Source organism: Harpia harpyja, chromosome 1 (genome assembly GCF_026419915.1).
Source record: "Harpia harpyja isolate bHarHar1 chromosome 1, bHarHar1 primary haplotype, whole genome shotgun sequence".
NCBI classification, from domain to species: Eukaryota; Metazoa; Chordata; class Aves; order Accipitriformes; family Accipitridae; genus Harpia; species Harpia harpyja.
In genome coordinates this window covers 2,182,892-2,203,457 of record NC_068940.1, presented here as the reverse complement: position 1 = coordinate 2,203,457, position 20,566 = coordinate 2,182,892, and the positions used below count along the sequence as shown (strand labels likewise).

Below are 20,566 nucleotides of genomic sequence, written 5' to 3'. Positions count from 1 at the left end.
CACAGCGGGGGGGGGGGGGGGCGGCGGCTCGGTGCCGGCTCCCGCCCCCTCAACCGCCTGACTGGAGGCGGCCGCGGCCCTGAGAGGAAGGGGCCCGGGGGGCGAGGAGGAAGAAAGAAAGAAAGAAGGAGAAAGGAGGAGGAAGGGGGTGGCACGACATGGCTGGCTCTGGTCTACACACGCGCAACTCCCCGGCTCGGAACGGAGGCAAGGTCGGTGGGAGGTTTTTTTGCCTTCCCGCCGAGGGGGGGGGGGGGGTGAGGAGCGGCGGGGCGTTGGCGGGGGGAAGCGTCAGCCGTTGAAGTCAAGGTGGTGCCGTGGGGGAAGCGGCTCGCGTGTGCGAGTGTCCGAGCGTGTGTGTGAGAGCTAACCCGGGTTCTTCTGTTGGGTGTCAGCTATGGCTGTTGGGCACAAAAAAAACCCAAAACAAACAAACCCGCTTCCTCTCGTTGTCGGGCCCTGCCTGGCAGCAGCGGGACCACCAGGCCGCTGCTCCTCAGGTCGCGGCTGACAGAAACTGGCTTCCGAGGGAAACCAGAGCCGGACAGGGTAGGGCCCGGAGCCTCCAGGTCTCTAAAGGGATGGCAGCATCCAGAAGGCCCAAGCAGGAGCTTTGCAGGTCACCTTTCGGACGAGTGGAGGAGAAGGTCCACTGTGTGCTTTGGGACTACCAGGAGATGAGGACGGTTCCCAGAAATCTGCTCTCCTGCGCAGCAGGCCTGGGGTCGCAGGGGACAGCTGAAGGCCCGGTGATTCAGGCTGGAGTCAGCGTGTAAGCTGATTCAATGAGTCAGTGGATGGGCAGTGTATCACATGAAATATTGATGATGGAGCGCTAGTGGTTACCTTAAACTTCCTTCCCAGAGGAGGCTGTAGCATCTCCACTCCAAAAGTAAACAGACTTGGAAGCCACGGGCCTTTTTCTTGTCTCCTGCTATTCTACCTTCCCAGCAAAGTGCTGGAATAGGGCAGAAAGACTCTGTTCACGTCAGTCTGTATCGACACCTCTTGGAAGGGGACTCTGGTGGGTTTGTGGGGGTCTCATACCTCGGTGGTATGGAATACGTCTACCTAACACTGCAGTCTGTCTCACAGTGTAGAGGCCTTCAAAGAAGGGGGTGGAGGAAGTGATTCTGGCCATCAAAGGTGGCAGCGGAGTGGCAGATGTGGAGGTGGTAGGGCAGCAAGCAAAGGGGAGGGAGAGAAGCGTGGTAGCATTTTGATATCTGGTATGGGCTTCCACTGCCACCCCCATTCAAACCAGGGTGTAACTACAGTAACGAGAACAGTGGCTGCCTGAAAAAGGAGTTTCTGTGTTGGGGATGTGTCTCTTCATCTTCCCCCTGCCTTTTTCCAAGCTTAAGAAAGCGACTGGAATGGTGTCTTGGCTAGCAATAGCAGATTTCCGATACGGTAATGACGTTACCCGCAGAGGCAAGGGTATTTTGGGGCACTTTTAATGTTAAAGCTCATTTCGTCATGGTACAGACCATTATCAAAATTAGTGCCGCTAAGGAACTAGATACAATGATAAATTAGAATAGTAAATGTAGTTTTAAAACACGCAAAAAATAACAGTTGCCTCTTCAAAACAAGGACTGAACAGCATGCAATGTATAAGGCGTGGGATCACATATGAGCGTGAGAAGAAAATTTTAAATAGCTGATCATTCTTTAAGTACCATCCAACTGGTGCCTGGAGAAGTCTATTGAAAGAAACTAATGTATGATAAAGATGAAAACTGTATCATACAGTATCATACTACATGCGCAAAAGGTTGAGTGGGGAGAAATTAGGACTGCAGCCTTCAATTTTACTTCAACCTGGTGCAAATTTTTTTGTCTAAAATAGCTAAGAGCCAAAGAAAGAGGAGCTTTGGACCAAACAACCTTTCAATGAACAGAGGCAACACTTCCTCTGCCAACTCCTCTTTCCTCTGTCATAACCACGGAGAGCCATCTGATGGCAAATAGGTGCAGTTCTGTGGAGCAAGGATGGTAAATTCAAACAGGGCTGTGGCTTGTCCCCAATTACAGGGACACCCACGAATCTGAGAGCTGTGATTTGTGAGCCTCTTAAAAGTTTTTGCACAATGAGGACCTGGGACTGGGAAAAGAAACTCACTTCTTATGTTGATTTATTGTAATTTCCCTTCACATAGCATGAGATAAGTAGTGTCGTGATACATGCCAGCTTTAACAACAGACTACAAAACAAAAAAAGAGCAAAAGTAGAGTAAGATTAAGACATTATATAGATCTGTGTCTAAAAAGCACAATGCTGGAATCATAACATTACATGAGTGTTTTTTTAAAAAAATAAAAGAAAAAGCTTTCAGTTTGTGACGTTCACTGAAAACACAGAGCTCTGGACCATCACCGTCTTTCTGTTTGCCAAGATAGGAATGCAGCAGGTACATCACCAATTCAACCAGATATATCCAGATCGACCTTTAGAAGGCATTCCTTTTGTTAACAAAAGTGGATTTGGGGGGTGAATATTCTACTGAGTGCTGAACACCCCCTTGCCCCTAAAAAAAAAACCCACCAGAACACGTGAAGAGATGCGAAAGTATAATGAAGCTAGTTTACATACCGAGAATAGAAAAAGGATTAAATTAATGCTGACAATGAATATGTTATGATTTAAAACAAGACAGCTGCCTAAGGAAATTAATGATGTCACTGAGACACCAGTACCTTAAAAACTTATATTGTCTTTGATGTTATTGAGATATTAGAAATAAAAAAAAATACAGTTACTGTCACAGGAAAAAAAAGTAAAATCAGAAATAGCAAAGAAGGAAAGAAAAATGCTTAATACATCCAGATCATAGTCTATGTGACTGACAATAAAAATCTTACTACAATTACACGTTTTCAAGTCATCAGGACTAATGCAGTTTATGTACATGAAACTGAAAATAAGCTAGCCAGTGACTTCTCGGACTCAGGAATGTTAAATTTTTAGAAATCTTGAAAAACTGGGAAAATTCCAAAAGAGTGAATGATTGTCCTTACCAATATTGAGTCATCAGTAAAAAGAGGAAAAAGAGTGACTCAGGAAAGTTGAGCTAACTGGCTCAATGGTAGTTTTGTTTTGAGGAAAGATGATCGTGATGTATAAATCTGGGGGGACAAGATAACATGTCTGAACAGTTAAGTTGTTGTAGTGTTACAGCCCACATGAAAATAGCCAAGGCATTTGATTTGGTACCAGCTGAAATTTGGTTGGAAATTTCTATGGAATTAACTCCATATACCTTCCATATATTTCAAAACTGCTTCCTGACAGAACTCAAGGTGTTAGCAGAGGCAGAAAGATAACAAAACATAAGACAGGGAGCAAGGAAGATGAGGATTTGCTCTAATGCTTTTTTCATCAGCCATTTAGATTTTCTGGTAAAGTCTGTGGGTGACAATGATTGCAATAATAAGTAATGGGAGGAGATGTTTGTAATCTGAATCGAACAGATAAAGGCATTATAATGCAGCCATAAATACATCTGAGGATCAGGACTGCAGAAAGTGAACATTTATCTTGGGAAGTGATAATTCCAAAAAGGATGCAGTGTAACCCAAGTTGAGTGTGACACCTTCCTGGTCTGACCTTTGCCAGACCTCCCTGACTCTTCAAATATTTCTGTCTCATACTGTGACCAAAATGCAAGCCAGCTACACTGTGCTTTTTATTTCCTGGGTGCAAACAAGCGTTTCCCAGAGTCCCACAGACCATGCCAAGTGGTACTGTTCTAAGACTTAATTTGTTTACTACTTGTCCTCAACAAGAGGAGAGGGGCATCACAACCTGCCATCACCTGATTCCTTACAGCCTGTTATCACTGTCATCTAGAACACAGTTCAGGTTAGCACATCGCAATGGACTCCAACTTTGTGAGCGCCAGAGAGTTTCCATTGCCCAAGTGCTCATGCCTAGGGCATTTCTGCAGAGATGCTGCAGTAGCTTTTCATATCTGTGGTGATCATTAAGACATACCTGAAGCAAAGTATCAGATTGTCCGTCTGTCTTGTATTCAGAGCAGATAGAAATGGAAGCCTATGAAAACCTGATGAGTCATTGCCAACATAGTCAATGCAAGTAGTGAACTGGCACTTTTTAGGCAGGCTGAACAAGACCACAATGGTGTAGTCACACTGTTTTGTGGATATGGAATATCCAGCAGCAGCTCCAGAAATCCTGTATGACCTCTCCGTTATGAAAGAAGTCGGCTACAGTCTTCCAGGATCGGAGCATGCTGATAGAAGAGCATATACTGGTATGAAGGTGGAATGCTACTGAAATATGGCATCTGGCAGCACGGTTGATTCCTCATTCTTTCTAAATAATAAAATCATTGATAGAGAGCATTCTGGAGGATCCTTTCCTGGAATGACTTAGGAAGCTGTATCCACCACAGTATGAAGCATGTTAGGATACCATCACAAAAAACTGGTGGGCATGTATAATTATTGAACCATATTTGCAAAACCAGTGGCAAGTATTTTTACTTATAAAAGGCTCCGAACACGACTGGATTCAACAACTATTCCTCCATTCAGAAGGTATATGAATCTCAGCTGACCCAAGGCTGGGGAAATTAGGGGTGTCACATATGGTTACAATGCCAGCATGCTTACTGAGTAATGATATGCCAGAGCATGTGCTGGTATCACAACACAGGTTTCTAACAAGACTGAGATTTGCCTTGTAATCCTTTAATGAGTCTCTTTGCATTAAATGCACATACATATCTTGATTCTATTTGAGTTGTTAGCAGAGCAATGCTGTCGGCTCACGGGCAGGCTTTGCATGACATCATAATTTTATCTTTCGGTAAACTCCTGTGACTTCTGTAGTAAGAGAAAAACTCAAGAGTTTTATTGGTTTGATAAAGCTTTCCATGGCTGAGCTTTGTAGAAATCCTCAGACTGAGTTGGCCACTTTATCCTGTTGTTAATTTACATGGTGATAGTTTATGGTGCTTTTTAGTCCGTGAGGTTGGGTAGACTCCTAAGGTGCTATGACAGACGGCAGCATTTCTTGAATTCGTGGCTTCAGTTTACTGTATGAAAACCTGCATATTGTCTATTTTGTTGAAAAGATCAGATGGATAAGCAGCAAAGCAAAAAGGTGTGTGTTTACCTGGCTTAGCCAATGCAGTGTTTTTCACATGGACCTCTCTGACATTGGGGTCTGGAATAGGGATTTTGCCTTTCTAGACAGTAACTGAGACTGGTCGACAGAGACAGTTTCCAAAGTGCAAGACATAGCAGGCAGGCAAGAAGAAGCCATTAGATGAGAAACTCCTCAAAAGATAAAGGGATCTGATTATCTGAGGGACCAGTACCAATAGTCAATGATTAGAATTTATGGAAGGAATAGATGCAAAGAAACCACATGATGTGTTTTAACTCCAGCAATGCCGTATTAAGTTGCTGAACTGTCCAGCAGGATTGTTGTAAAGGCCACACTAGGCAAATTTCTTTTGAGACTTTAGATTAATTTGTTCAACTGGCAGAGCTGTAATTCCTCTCTTTGGAGAGTGATCTTATTCTAGCTTAGTATCCTCATTTTTGAAGAAACCTAGCAAAGGCGGCTATTGCTTCCATCCTTCTCCATCCTTAGTGATATCTAAAGGATCTTGCTGTCAGGACCCTGAGTGCAGGAATAGGCCTTAATTGCACTGACCAGCCTCACCTGAGACACTTCCACCTGCATGCCCTCTGCCCCTGGGCCAAGGGGCTCCATGTAAGTTCAGGCCTGGGCCTTCTGTCTCCATCAGACCTATGCCATAGGTGTACTTGCCTCCAGTTCCATCACAGCTGTGCTTCACCGCGGGCTTTGTTGGTCCAGAGCCTGGCCTGCTTGCCTCGTGGGTACTGTGGAACCCGTCCCTGGCTGGTGAAACTCCTCCTGCCCTGCTAGCCTTGTTACTGTACTTGGCTTCTCTCCCAAAGGGAGCAGCCAGTCCTGACTGTTCCTTGATGCTTGTCTGGATGAGGCCCTGAGTAACTTGATCTACCCTTGAAGTTTGCCCTTAGCATAAGAGGATGCACCAAATGACCTCCAGATGTCTTTTGCAAACTACTTTCTGATTCTGTACAAATGCAACCGCTAGCCCACGTCAACTAGGCACAACAGAATTTGCTATTTAACAAAACAGAAAAATGGAAGGGAACTAGAAAGCTTGGTGTATTATCTGTTGCCTTCAGCCTCTACATCTGCTCTCTCCCTTCTACTTTTGCCTCTCCTTATCAGTATTGTGTGGTGTGGGGATATCATGAGACCTAGCTCCTGCAGTTTGCCATGCCACATAGGAAACACTAAAGGAATATTAATTGCAATAGGTCCCATCTTTTCTGGTGATAAAACAGAATGAGAGCCATCTTCTCCTATGAGAAAGGCCAAGCCTGCGTTCTGGTGCACAGAACAGCACTGCTGTCTTAGAGCTCTACGAGCTCGAGTTTCTGTGCATCCTTGTTGCATTGTTCAATTACTTGCAGAATTAACTTTCCTGTCCTTTCCCTCTCAGTGCTTTCTTTAACAATATGTCACAGAACAAACACGGTGTCTCCTCAGCCTGTCTCATTGTACTTTTCATACTATTGTCTGTACTTCTATTCTCTAGGTAGCTTGTCTTCTTAAGAGAAGATAAATCATGCAGTGCATCTTGAAATTTTTAATCTGTTTGCTTACAACTGTGACGTTCTTAACAGTCGCTGACTTATGCTCAGCTTGCATGGCTCAGTGGGCTGGGACATTGATGTCTCCTTGGACGGTTAAGCTCCTACAACCATTAATGTGCAAAGGTATAATTTGTTGGTTTTGTTTGTTTAATTTCAGAAATGAAAGGCACAAAGCTACGGTTTTGCATCTTTTAGCTTGTTTGGCATGCCACTTTGACGTGTTTGCCAGCAGCTACAGATAGAGTGTTTTCAAGACAATGCCAAAATTCCTAATGGAAAGTTGCTTTTCTTTGGCCTCAGCATTAAATATTAATCCATCCACATAGGGCTTGTTCTTTCAGAAGACAGCAGTTCAATTCATTATAGCACTAGGAAGATTTTGTTCCTTGTCTGCTTGATGTAGTGTTTCACATATACCTTGAGCTGAGAGACTGTGGTGTGGAAACGATGCCAAAACTGTGGAGATGCACCCTTACAATATGCATAGTAGATTTTTCTGAGTGCACAGTATGTGCCAGCTGGAGCTAGTTTTGTTTGTTACAGAAGTCATGAAATAAACTCCTCTTACTGACTAAAAAAACCTGCAGTGCAAACCTCCCTACAGGATGAAGGTAGGAACACAGACATGTTTGCTTAGTACACTAGCATACCTTTCACATGTACCTGTTTGTCATTGCTAAACCACTGCACTGGGGGAGGGAAAACTTCACTCATCATGGAAGTATTTAAAGCAATTGTGCCTCATGAACTCATCCTCTGCCAAAATGAATAGCCTCTCCGCCCTCTCAATGGCATCTGCTAGCAGACCAGGTGATACTGACTTGCAACATTAGCATTGCAGGTTAATTATTGCCAAGGTTTAAATGAATTGTGAAACAAGTTTCATAACACCCAATCAGTGAGGAGCACATTAGAAAAATGTAAAGAGTTCTTTAGAAAACAATACCTTGTCACATGAATGGCAGGTAAAAACATTAAGATAATAGAAGTTAATATTTCCTTTGCTTTAATACTACTTCACTTTAACTGCTTGATTATTCTGCTGACATAGAGCACTTGGCAGAAAAAAACCCTGCATAATCCAATTGCATTGCTTTTCTTCTGAAGGGAAACTGTGCTTAACTTGACGCTGGGAATCCCTTCTGCTCAGCAAGAACCCCTCAACTCCGAGTAACAGCACTGTCTGGTTCCCTGATACGCACTCCCTTGGAAGAGCAAGTTCTCAGCTGGATGGTACTATGGTTTCAGTAGAAAGGGTAGGGAGTAGCTTTTTGCATACTTATTAAGGATATTATTTTGGGATACGGGAATAGCACAGTTGAATCCCCTCAGGCAAGAAATGTTTAGAATCCACCTGGAGGAGTACTCTAAATAACAGGTTATTATGCTAGAAGTAGGCACTTCTTCTGTTTTTAATTAACTAACTTTTGACTGTTACATGCCATATTCTTCAATATACCTGCTGGATGAGGCTCCTCAGAAGACATGGGCAAAATCAGGTGTTTCTCTGCTTTGTCTGAATTGCAGTGAATCTATGCAAACAGGCTGATTCTTTACATGTGAAGGTGCTCAAATACCAGCATTAAGGAAATTTTGCAAATTGAGTATCAGGTACTGATTGAATCAAGCAAGGCACGCACTTACAGTGTTAGCAGAGAAGTATGTCTTCTCTGTTGCCATCTTGGACCCAGGCCACGGAATTCCTCCCATATGTTGTATTAAATGCCAAGGAACATGGCCTTAATGTAGTTCATTATTGTTTATAATTGGCTCTGTAAAAGATTGGAGCATTTGTTAGAATCAGCTGGTGGCAATTTTCCTTCTCCCTCCATAAATTATGCAATTTACTTTTTAAAAAAAAAATAATATCAAGGATTCATCTCGGTTGAACATTATCTTGTAATTTGTCTGTCGCTATCAACTGATAATATTTCACTATATAGAGACTTCACAGGCATGGTTAGGAGTGACAAATCTATCCATTTTACATCTTCTGTAGATGATAATGACTAGAGGATTAAAAAAACCATATAAATTGCTTCCAAAATGCTGAAATGAAAACCCCCAGATGTTAGTTATAGTTTACCTTTCTTCCTTTTAATTTTCCTATGCTTCTTTGCTACCACTTGTGATAAAGTCAAGTTAAAAACACACACAAACATAACTGTAAATATATCTCTCTGCTTATAAGGAGATTCTGCTAGGTTCACCTTTTGTGTTCTAACTAGAGGCAGAGTTTCCTAGCGTTTCTCCTCAGGTGCTATCTTTCTTTCCATTTTTGAAGGGTTGTAAAACAAAGACGGAAACAAGTTCTATGAACTGTAGTAGTAAACTGCCCAATTATTTCTCAGTAAAGAGAGCAAATATCTTCTATGTATCAGGAAAGCTAGCCAACTTAATGAGCTTGCAAACTGATAGAAAACTGCCAGTCGAAATGAGGCCTTTCTATAACCTATTGCAATGGCTACAATTACAGCGTCAAATTTGATTATTGGCTAAAATTATAATACGTCTTGTCATGCAGAAATACTAATTAACATAATTTTATTCCCTTTGTATAATTGTGTTCAAATAAATGTAGAAACTCATATCTGTATTAGATTTACTGTTTTTTAAAAATCATAATTTTCACAATAGTTAAGAACACGTAGTCTCTGAGGATCATTTCTTTTTGTTTATCATGACTCAGTGTCCCCATATTGTTCTATACTATTATCCAGTGGAGTACAGTTGGACAGTGGCTATCAGAATAGCCTGAGGAAGTAAAACATGATTAAACAGCACCTTTCCAACCAAGAACCAAATAATAGAATTTTCCACTCAAGTTTGAAGCAGGGAGGCATCTGGTGCTGAAATGGCATTTTTTGGTGACCAAAGAGCATGGAAACAAGAGATGGGTTTTAAAAGAGTTTTTCAAACTCAACTGTAATTCAGTGACAAACACAGCCATGGTGGATTCCAGGAAAACAGGCTACGTTGTGCCTGCTATATGGACTTTGATCACACTTATCTAGAGACTGCGTGCTGCAAGCCAAGAGATGCTAGTTGCTTTTAGAAAAGCTGTCTACATCTCTACAACAACCTGTTCTCACAGCTCTTCTTTAGAGATAAGCTTCAACATCAGCCAATTTTGCCTTACAGGAATAAATGCCTGTGCTGTAATGCAAAGGCAAGTCCTGATTTGAGTTGCACCATCATTTAGGACATCACACCTTGGACTGTTTTCTAAATGCAAGTTCAGGAAACTGTATGAAAGGGCTGGGGGCTGAGCAAAGCCTTGTAACTCTTCATGAAATATCACCTGGTTTGCAGCCAAGAAGATGGCCTCAGCCAAGGAAATGATGCTTAATTTTGAACTTTCAAGTTTTTCACCTTTTTTAACTTTTGAACTTTTACAGCATAAACAGAAGGGCATTGTTTTCCCTAGCTGGGCAGCTCACGTGGCAGTGGTTTTCTGAAGTCAGACTGAGTAAGCCATGGATATGGAGAGTCTGGTCCCTCAGCCCATATAGCCAGGAGAGTTCCGGGTCATTAGTTCTCAACTGGGAACTACAGTGCTCATGTTTTTATCTTATTTTTTCTTTTTTTTTGTGTAGCTAAGTAGAAAGCAACTATTATTCTGGCTGGTAATCTTCCTCTACACAGGGGTTAGGCTGGCTCTCCACCTTCTCCACTATTCCTAAGAGTGTGCTACAATGAAACTAATAAATGGAATTATTTTACATCTTTACTTGGTGGCAATATCTTAGAAATAATTGGCCTTGAAAGGAAAAATATATAGCTTTCTGTAGCTCATTGGTTTTAGTCTGAAAGTCATAGCAAATGTGGATTCTCAGAAGAGCTTTTCAGAACTGACACTGATAGAAAAGATGGATGATACTGCCATATTGATACATCTGAGCTGCCAAGGTATATTATAATTGATTTCAGCAATGACACATTTGGGGTGCCTTATTAAATGTTTCAACAGAATAAATCAATGAATGTTAATAGAAGGAGTAGGACTATAGAGAAAGGATAAGAAAAGAAAGAATAAATTTTACACTTTTTGTTTAAAATATCACTTAAGAGTTGTAAGGAATATGGAAGTGGAAATAAATCAGCCAAAGTTGATTTAACTGAAATTGGCTGTAATTTAATGAACAAAATTACAAGAAAGTCATATAGGCTGCCCACCAACTTGCTCCTAGAAATAGGATTCAATTAAGGCCAGTGTGCAAAATGGACAATGCTAGCAGAGGACTTAAGTAGTAACAAGAAAATAGTCTGCTAGCAGTAAAAGGAAGCCCAACCAGCGGTCAGTACAGAAAATTAAGTATTCAATACTTGCGTACTTCGTCTTTCATTTGAAATGAAAGGGTCTGCTAATGCCTCGCAAAGTTAAACACCTGTGGCAACTTTGGCCAGAGTTAGGAAAGAACATGCTTCAGAATACTTGTATCAACTGAATGTTTTTGAATCCACAGCACCTAATGAAATTATCCTTATCATATTAAATAACTGTAAAACCATCTTAAAGCTATTAGTGGACACCCGTATTTTTTGCATCTGTTAAGACTGGGACCATTCAATCACCACGCGGACTGCCTTGCTTTGTCTCTCCCATCCCTGAGTATCTTTTTTTCATCCAGTCCAACATTTTTCTTTCCAGTAAAGGCAGGTGTTATGATCAAGCTGCTGTCTCTTACGTAACTCTACTGTCCTTATATTTTGAGAAAACCAATGAAAACTGTCATTCTGTCACCAAGGCAGAGGGGTTTCTCTTGGACTTCCTTCACCATTTCCCATGGGCAGGCAGGTGTTCAGCCATCTCCAGGACAGCAGGGCTCCATCACGCCTAACGGGGACTTGGGAAGACAAATGCCATCACTCCGAATGTCCCCCCCTTCCTTCTTCCCCTGGGTTTATATGCTGAGCAAGACGTCCTATGATCTGGGATATCCCTTGGGCCAGTTGGGGTCAGCTGTCCCGGCTGTGTCCCCTCCCGACTCCTTGTGCCCCCCCAGCCTCCTCGCTGGTGGGGTGGGGTGAGAAGCAGAAAAGCCCTTGGCTCTGGGTAAGCACTGCTCAGCAGTAACCAAAACATCCCCGTGTTATCAACACTTGTTTTCATCAGAAAATGTGATCAGCAGAAATGTGATCTGCTTCCTGTCGCACAGTAAAGCAAACATTTGTTTGCCAAGATTGTAAAAAAAAAGTCAGTCAGTCATTAAAAAGTAAAGGCATTCCAATGGGTACAATGAGTAGCAAGTGAAATTTCTCAAGAGAGCGCAGTAATTTAGAGGAAGTGTTACATGAAGTTGTGGTGGGGCTTAAAATAAGTTTTGGATGTGGCAATAACGGTGTGTGACAGAAGACAAAGCAGTACTGGAATCGGAATTCAAAATGCAGGAATTGATGCCTGCATATTTAAATAAGTGCAGAAAAGACTCACAGAAGTGTTTGTTCCAGGAAATGAAGAAAACGGCTCAGAGTAAGACAGCCTATTTTCTATTAACAAGAGCATGCAGTGACCAGATTACAGTATGAGACTAGTTTTGCAGGTACATAATACAAGGTACTAAAGAGCAATTAATCTAGTAAAAAATCACTGATTTGATGCCAGAACCAGATAACGAGCTATTGGCTCAATCCTGGGGGAAATTAAAGGCTTCTGAAGTACATCAGTCTGGGCAAAATCCAGTAACTTCTCCTGTAAGCTTAAACTTCATGCATTTAAAAATCTGTACAACCATCCTTATTCCTACTACTTTTCCTTGTCTTTGAAGTCTGCAGCCATTTTTGCACCTAACAAGAAGCTGTCATCTTGATTTATGCTTCCATTTACCTAGTGATCATTTTTTTGGATTTGGGGGGAATAGTTTCTTTACCAATTATTTTAAAACGTCTGAAACCAGATTAATTTTATGTAATCTGGAGGGATGCTGGGGGAGCATAGCAAAAGTGACTTCAGATTTTTTTTTTTCTAATCTAATACATATGTCCAGAGAGCTATCTCAGTCAGGTCTTCCTGGGGGAGATACAGCCTCTACTGGCAAAAGAATACTTCGGCTGGCAATCACTTAGGACAGCATCCTAAATAGAACAAGTCATACTTGCAGAACATACTTTCTTTTAGCTGGTTATACCTTTATGTAGGAAAGTGGTGGGGGGAATCGCATCTCTGGCAAACAGTATCAAAATTTAAAGGTATAGATAATGTAGTTAAAACTTCAGTGTTAAAATCTTAGAATTCTGTAGAGATGTACAGTGTTGTTGTAAAGAGCACTTCCCACTATTTCAGCTCATCACTCTGCTACACACAAAACATTTATCTGGAGACAATAAATATCTTCAGTCACTCCCACTCTAGAGATTCTGCTGCCTGTAAGAATACATTTTTCCTTTTAATATTAAGGGCTTAAATATATAAAATGACTGTTACTGTAGGATTTATTACCTGGTATACGTACATAGATTATAAAGTGTGTGTACACTGTATAAAGTGTGTGTATATAGACATATATGTGTATATATATACACCCTGATACAGGATTCTTGTTATAATTCCTATAGGATTAGAACAAGGAGACTGAATACCTCCTCAGCCAGAGTTGCTTGTTCATCCTGTCAAAGCCAAGTAAATAGGCAGCAGCAAGTCATATCAGAGAAAGGAGTCAGAAATTGCACAATTAGCTCAGAAACTGCTGCAAGATCCCTCTTTAAACACAGACTTTGTGAAGAAGACCTGTCTCACACTTGGACAAGAGAAAAATGGAACATAGGTGGAAGAAACCGCCCACGAGAAAGATTACATAGGAAGAGACTGGGAGGAACCAATTGTCGTAATTGTGTGCAATGTGTTTGGGCTTGGATGGACAGAAACTGATGACTTTCTGTCTCGCTGAGAGAACGGGAAACCTGGAAAAGCCAGGGAACGGACACAGCCTGGATCTGAGGGAGGGCAGGGAAGAGAGGGAGAAGAGTTGCAGCTGTGACTATCACATGGTCCCTCTGGAGTTCAGTGCAGGGTTACACCTACGCCCTTCCTCTGGTATTCCTGAAACATGTAGATTCCACAACTTTTTTTGCAAGGCTAAAAGCTCTTTTTCAGCTCTCCTCAGTGTCATTTGACCCTTAGTCACTGCTCAAGCTCTGGAATTTGTTTCTTTATAGGACTTCTTCACAGGGCTGATTTTGATCAAGCCCAGACAGTAGAGGCGGTCCACTGAGTATGGCTGCAACCAGAGGGGTTCACTGCCCACATCCACCTGTATGACCTGCCACTTCTTTCTCCTAGCATATTCTCTATTCCCATCTGTGTCTGTGTGAGTCCACTGTGTGCCATTGTTCCGTAACAACTCAACACAGACATACCCCTCTCCCTTTGTATGTAGTCTGCCAGGCCAGCCCTGTACCATCTTTGCTGTTTCTATTTAACTTTCCCACAGCCAAACCCCCCTCCTTTACCGGGTGATACCGGATTAATTCCATTGGAACATGCCACCTTCACCTTGGCTGTAACTGAAAAATCATATCTCCGTCCATGGTGGTTTGGTTTGTATTGTCTCCTCTGGCTGGGCTTTATCGACATGTCTGCCCTCATTCTAGCTGCTGGAGCAAGTCAGTACACTGCCATCCTCTTCCTTCCTCAACCACCGAGCTGTGTACCCCTCTCCTGTTCTTCCTTACTGATTGCCATGTGACACTGTATTAGACTGTCCACAGATTTTACACTGTTCAGTTGATGTAATATTGCAGTAGTAATAGCAATCTAATAGGGTGGTCCCCCTAACCTTAAAAGCATAGGGGAACACCAGCAAGTTAGAACATGCAGGAGGGCTATGCCCCAGTCTTGGAAGGCCACCAAGAAATCCCCAAGCCAGCCCTGTCCCACGCAGGGAGGCTAATCCTGCGCATCTGACCAAGAGACCCGTGCGCCCTGACCCAAGCTGCCACGATGACCATGGCACGTCCTTGGACAACATTGGGGCTTTGCACTGTGCTGCAAGATAGAGGCAACATTGCGCACTAAAATGGAAAAACAGAACAAAAATGCCAACTTTGGGAGAATGCGTAGGTGGGGACCATAAGTGTGGGCAATTTGGTGCTAAGAAGTCCGCAAGCTTCTTAGCAGACTAGAAGCTGGGAGGGAAAAATGTCATTTGGGACATGTATCTCTGTTTTCTGCATACACTTTATGTCATCGGAAACATAGCCCTTCCCTGCCTCTAGATTTTTGAACACAGGCATGAAGCACAGGTGCTTGTTTAGATTACAGATCTATCCATAGCATGTTCCACTCTTCCAGCCTTTACATCTGTGATGCTTTCCACGTAGGCTTTACACTTCTCACAAAAAAAAAGGTAGCCAAATAAACAATTTGGTTTTTAATAGCCAGGGCCTTGTGCTTCTGCAGACATTCCCAGACCTGCACATCAGTCTGCAGCTATGCCACCTTACTCCTGCATCCGTGCTAACTGCAGAGTCGTGTGACAAGCAGAGCTGGCAATAGGTACAGTTAAGGACGTGATTACAGGACTTGTGACAAACACAGCACCAAAGTCCCTTGCCCTAAATAACCTTCTGACATCCGTAACACTGCGATAAGTCTGATCATGTGAAAGGAGGAAGGAGGTCTTGGGTTATCTGTGGTGATCGTTTGGCTTAAAAATACCCCCCAATTTTTTTCCCCTCACACAGGAAGATGATGCGTATATAACATGCAGCAGGTCTTCAGGCAAGGCGATCTCACTCAGTATGACCTTCCTGCGCACAGACCACCCCAGTTTGAGGCAGCTCTTTTGCACCAACTAACAATTGTACATCTGTCAGATCCCTCACCGCTCCAAGTCCTGTGAGACTCCCAGCAAAACAGAGGTTATTGTTACCATTATTTAGATCAATTAAATAGTACCACTTCTTGTCTGTGATTTTAGAACGGCAGATAGACTGTAGGGTTCTGTGTCCTACAGTCCCAACTGCTTTTATAGTAATGATAGCCAAGAGGAGAGTCTGATCAAAACCACAGCTCTCATCTACTCTGTAGGCAAGTGCTGATGCAGTCTAAAATTCTCTCTGCTTTCATATTGCTTAAATTCATAGTGGGAGAATATAAAGGGTTGTGCATGCTGACAGCTTCAAGATGGAGCAGAGCATCATCACCAGGTTCAAACAGTTGGCATGAGTGGTTAAAACAAACATTTCATACAGTTCTTGTAGCGATACCTGGCCCAAATTCACAGATCTGTATTCTTCTACATATTGCCTAGCTCCAAGCCCCTGGATGTGCCATTACCATTGCTGCACATCTTCCCTGGATGCCTCCCGCTCTACCTCCTCTGCTACATTTGGGCGTAGAGGTAACACTGCGCTTTCAAATGCCCTCCGCGAACTCAGGTGTGCTGCCAGTGGCCCCTCCTGGTAGACATCCTCATTGTGAACTTGTTGACAATGGGCACAGCCCCTTGTTCCATCGGGTGAGCGCAGGGCAGCATCAAGGATGTCCCTTCCAGGGGATCCTCTTCTGCCCCAGCAGGACACATCCACTGCCCAGCAGACTCAGAAAAGCAGTTTGCACTTGCAGGACTTGTGGTTGCTGTAAACACTCTCTAGCAAGATGCACGTAATAATGCAGAAATTGTTTAGCTCTACTAACGAACAGTCTTTGTTATAACAGTGTTTTCTGTTCTGCCGAGCCAAGAATTACCTGCAATACCAGAAATTCTATGCCCTCCACCTTGCCTGCTACTCCTCTGTACCTAATAATAACCATGGTCTTCAGCTCCGCAAAACTCCCACTGGTTTGGGGGGTTTTTTTTGCTACCCTTGGTCTTTCAGCCATAGCCGTGTCTCTAAGACCACATGCCTGTAGGCTGCATCCCAAAGCCTGGGTCTTGCTGCTTCCACAGTAATCATGGTCTAACAGTACTGTCTTTATTTCATTCTTAGTCTTCTGCTTTTCGTTTGCAACATCAACCTAAGGATAAGGAAACACAAGCTTCCAACCCAAGTATTATTAGTCTTACAGGTTGCTGTGAGCTCCCCCACTGCAGTGGGTAAGGGAGGCTTCCCCACAACCCATGTTCTCTGAGTGAAACTTACCTTGAAATTCAGTTCACAGCCCTGGCTCATGTGGTCTTTTACAAGACACTCTTCAGGCTCTGACTGCCCACCAGTGTCTCCTAAGGACTTCTGTACAACACCGTCTTCCCCTTCTGTGACAATCTGGCTTTTTCAGCCCCAAGAAGGCCCACACCACTGTAGTAGCACGTACTTTCCACCTGCTGTTACCACCCTTGGCAGCAAAACTAAAGCATTTCGTGGGATTGCTAGTTGAGTGCAACTGTCTCTTCTCTCATTCCAGTACTAAGAGTGAGGAATTTGTCCTGGGGCTCCCTGTGTATTCAAACAATACAGCTGCCGCCTTTTCCGCTAGCAGGAATCTGCTGCCCTGTAAATGTCAGAAGTCCAGCCACAATACTGCTATGCTGCGCTACAAACAGAAAATCATGAGGACAATATGTGACACGAGCAGTCTTTTGAATTTGTTCATTCTAGCATTAGGCTCATCTGCTTTGAAGACTGCCCAAGCTGTTGAGTAACCACTGTGCCTGGCCTTAGAACTTAACTCTCAATAGATTAAAATCACATGGGGTTTACCAGTAGTAGTCAAAATGTTACTATTTTGTAAGCCACGTTCTACAACCACAGGAACGTATCACTGAAGATGCGGGGCCAAAGAAACAGTATCTCACAGAGCCCAGTTTCCAGTGTTGCTCATCTACAGCAGGGGTTATATGCTGCCTTCCTTGCTACCTTTGTACCCTCAAGCATGAAGAAAGAAATCTTCCCCGTACCCTTCCAGTGTTCTCCATCTGTTTGGCACCCTTATGACAAAAGACTGCCAGCTACAACACAATCTTCCAGGAACTCTGGAATGAAAATCCTCAGTCATTACCCAAGTCCATGCCTTTTTCTCTCTCCTGTCCGATCTACTTTTCCTAAAACTTCTGTCACAGGTTCATACGGGCCCACACTCCCACTCTGCACCTAGAATGGCCAAACCTTCCATCCAGTAAGAACTTGGGGGTTGTCTCGAGACAGCCTTGAGAGAGGAAAGATCATTACTGACCTGGCTGCAGGACTGAATTTGAACTGAACAACCAAAGAGGAATCGGTAACTGATGGGAGCCAGCAGGCTATGGAGTAAATCCCAAACTGCACTCTTCAGCTGTGACCTTGGTGGGAAAAGGGGGAAGTTTTAGCTGTACATGTGCATAATTCTAACGTAGTTTTTATTGATACTAATTTCTTTCACATTAATATTTTCAATTTGTAGACCTGGACAGTGTTTTGAATATTTTACAGGGTAACTGTTTTTAGTTTATATTCACTTGAAGAGTAACACATCTGCCACTACTCAGCTGATTCTTTCAGGTATTTTTTTGCAAATCCTTTTGCTTCTGAAGCAAACCTTTTCTGTAACTTCTTGATATAGCTGGTAAGATGTCCATTCCACGGAATCAACTGACTCTGCTTTGGTAAGTTTTTGTTGATAGAAGCTGTTTGGCCATTGAAAGTATTTGCATCATTAAGGAATTAAATATCAGCTAATACTTAAAGAACTCTATATTAATTTCAGAATAACAAGAGCTCTCTCTTCAAGGGTGGCAAGAAAAAGCCAATGCCTTTCTAAATTTTAGACACTCTTTGATGCAAAAGAAACCTGTTATGAATCACTGAAATAAATAGGTTTTTTGATTCACTTAAAATAAATCTGTTAAAACTCTGCTGCGTTTAACATTATCCCCAAAATTAATATTTGGATTTAACTATAACCATCTTTGAATCTGCAAACACTGTAGTAACTAAAGGATTACAGTCTTATCATAGATGAGTTACAAAATTGCATATACAGCTTGTGGGGTCCTAGGAAACCATGAACATTTTATTTCCTATCATTCAATCCATTCTGTTCTATCAGAAGATATTCTACCCATAAATGTGTAAAAACTACTGAATGGTAGACATTAGACAAGTACAAAAGCTGTATCAGAATAAACAACAACAACAAAAGATTAACAACTATCAGATTTCAAACAAAACAACCATCAGAAGCCATAAGCATCGAACACTTCAATGTGACTGCGGAATTGCCTCTTTTATCAATTAACAAATCATGGTCTTTTTGAAAAAGACAAAATATAGCACAGGTGTTTGCATATTAATACAATTGCTAGTGACTTCTGGAGACTATATGCAACATTCAGAAAGATGAACAAAACGGACCAAGATATTAATGAGAATCAACAGCCTGTTCAAAAGGAAACTCAGGGAGGTGAAGACAGCCAAGACATCTTTGCCCAGCAAAGACATGGAGAGAATTTGATTAACTGGTCTCTGTAAACACCTTTGACAGCTAACATTGTATGTAGGAAAAGAACTGTTAAAGCTCAAGGACAAAATTGAGTCAAGAACATAGCTTAAGTTAACCACGAATGTAGGATCATATTGGTTGGAAGGGACCTCAGGGAGGTGATCTAGTCCGATTACCTGCTCCAGGCATGTCCAGTTAGAGATGGTTGCTCAGGACCTCATCTAGTTGAGTTTTTAATGTCTTCAGGGAAGAAGATTCTGTAACCCTTCTGAGCAAACTCATCCTGTATTTTACCACCCTTATGGTAAAAGTTATTTTGCACGTATCAAGTCATAATTCCTTGTGTTTCAACTTCTATTTCTTCTCGTCCTTCTACAGTGCGCTCCGGCTCTGTCTTCTCCATACCCTCCCACTAGGCAGTTGGGAACAGCAGCAAGATCTCTTCTTAGTCTTCTCTCCGAGGCTGAACAAATCCAGTGCCTTCAACCTCTCCCCGAACGTCACGTACTCCTGCCTCCCGACCAACCTGGTGCTCCTCTGTTTGACTCACTCCACTCAGGTCCGTCTCGTACCGGGGAGCCCGCAGCAGGACCCAGTACTACAGAATTCACCTCACACATGCTGAATAGAGGGGAGCGATCACTTCCCTCGACCTGCTCTCTTTGCGCTTACTAATACAGCACGGTACGCGGCTGGCTGCCTTCCCGCAGGGTGCACTGCTCACTCGCGTTCAGCTTGCTGCCCACCAGCACCCCCTGCCCCCCCCCAGGGCTTTTACGCAAAGCTGCTGTCTAGACCGTGGGCTCCAGCCTGTAGAGTTGCATGGGGTTATTCCATTCCAGGTGCATGGCTTTGCGTACATTTAGGCTGAAGACTAAAATAACTTCTCATAGTCAGGAGTGGAAAAAATGGGAGAAGCATGGGATAAATATTTCACTGATTTCATATGGGGCTTTATCAGCTACTTCTTAGTAAATATGTTACTTACATACTTAGTAAGTACTTAGATGCCAGCTAACAGGTAAGATGTAGCACTCCTTAAATGCCTAATAAAGTTACCAGAAATACACCTTAAATAATAATTCATTAACGAGTTATTTCATTGATATTTCAGTGGCATCAATCCGATACCTGTTTAATCACTGCCTACTTCAATAGAATATAATTAGAATTGCATAAGCCTTCGATTGACGCTGCTGAACTGTCCTTCCTAAGCAGTCACACAGACACATAGTTAATTAGAAACTTTGTCACCTGTTTATTTGATGCCAACATACTGAATTTGAACACCAATGTAAATGAGTACTTACCCCAGGAGGTACTGCACTGACTGAAGATTTTAATTAATGCTTCCTGAAACAGCACTTGTTAATACCTACTAAGAAGTGTCTAACTTACTGGGTAAGCAGTAAATGCTGAAATCCCTTAAATTGCTTGTTAAAAAAAAGATAAGCTCTCTAGGTGCCTTGAGTGGACAGAATGTACCTTCCTGACTGTATTGTTTGGTAGGCAGCTATCCAA

At 42.6% G+C, this 20,566-nt stretch overlaps 1 long non-coding RNA gene across 1 annotated transcript; it reads left to right on the top strand.

Annotated features, from left to right (window-relative positions):
- The first annotated feature begins 30 nt into the window (after positions 1–30).
- On the top strand, positions 31–20,127 carry LOC128146067 (uncharacterized). The gene is made up of 3 exons (XR_008236676.1): positions 31–212; positions 13,243–18,209; positions 19,424–20,127. It is a non-coding gene; the product is annotated as an uncharacterized LOC128146067 (long non-coding RNA).
- Positions 20,128–20,566: the final 439 nt, after the last annotated feature.